This window comes from Propithecus coquereli, unplaced genomic scaffold (assembly GCF_000956105.1).
Source record: "Propithecus coquereli isolate 6110/MARCELLA unplaced genomic scaffold, Pcoq_1.0 Scaffold676, whole genome shotgun sequence".
Classification (NCBI taxonomy): Eukaryota; Metazoa; Chordata; class Mammalia; order Primates; family Indriidae; genus Propithecus; species Propithecus coquereli.
The window spans coordinates 705,809-706,611 of NW_012152796.1; the positions used below are offsets into that span (position 1 = coordinate 705,809).

Below are 803 nucleotides of genomic sequence, written 5' to 3' on the forward strand. Positions count from 1 at the left end.
CAGGCTGGTTTCGAACTCCTGAGCTCAAACAATCCGCCCGCCTCGGCCTCCCAGAGAGCTAGGATTACAGGCGTGAGCCACCACGCCCGGCCTACTCTCTAACTTCTAATCCTGCTCCCCCGTTTCAATAGCCGCCATCACTAGCAGAACCATATTACATGTTTCTGTGCCCGTTTTCTGTCTCCCACACTGGAGCCGAGCTCCGCGGGAGCAGGGCTCAATTGGTTATGTGGTGTCCGGTGCTCGGAATAGCACTGGGTGTGTGGTGGCAGGGGTGACGGAGTGAAGGAGGGACTGTCCTCCGCACTGCGGTCTCCACATGCTCCTCCTGCACTGGGCTTGTTCAGGCTCAGAGTCTGAGAGTGGGTTAGGAGTGGCAGGCACTTGAACTTGGAGTTTATTCACACATTTGTTCGTTCTTTTGTTCATTCAACAACAACCCACTGAGAGGCTCTTGCTCTGGGTACCGGGCGGGTGGGGCCCAGAGAGCCACGAGTCACGGTGCACCAGGGAGGTCTGGCGGAACGCTGCATTCAGAGGAGTGGCAGGATGGAGGGTGCGGAGAGCTGCGAGGAGCCGCGGGGGAGTGGGGCAGCCGGAGGGCAGGCGGGTTCTCTCTCCAGGACGGAGCCTTCCGAGGATGCCTGGGCCGGGTGTGGGCCGAGAGCAGCGAGAGGGGCAGGGCGTGTGCGGGCGAAGAGTCAGCCAGCGGGCACTGGGGAGACCAGTGAGCCTCTAGGGCCCCGGGCGGCCCGCCAGCCAGCCCCTGGGGAAGCTGAGGGCAGTCTGGCCAGTCCAGCAGG

At 62.5% G+C, this 803-nt stretch overlaps 1 protein-coding gene across 3 annotated transcripts in view; it reads left to right on the top strand.

Moving 5' to 3' along the window:
* The window catches only part of HK3 (hexokinase 3 (white cell)), a 17,228-nt gene that overhangs the window by 6,636 nt on the left and 9,789 nt on the right, over nucleotides 1–803 (top strand). The gene's annotated exons all lie outside the window — the stretch shown is intronic.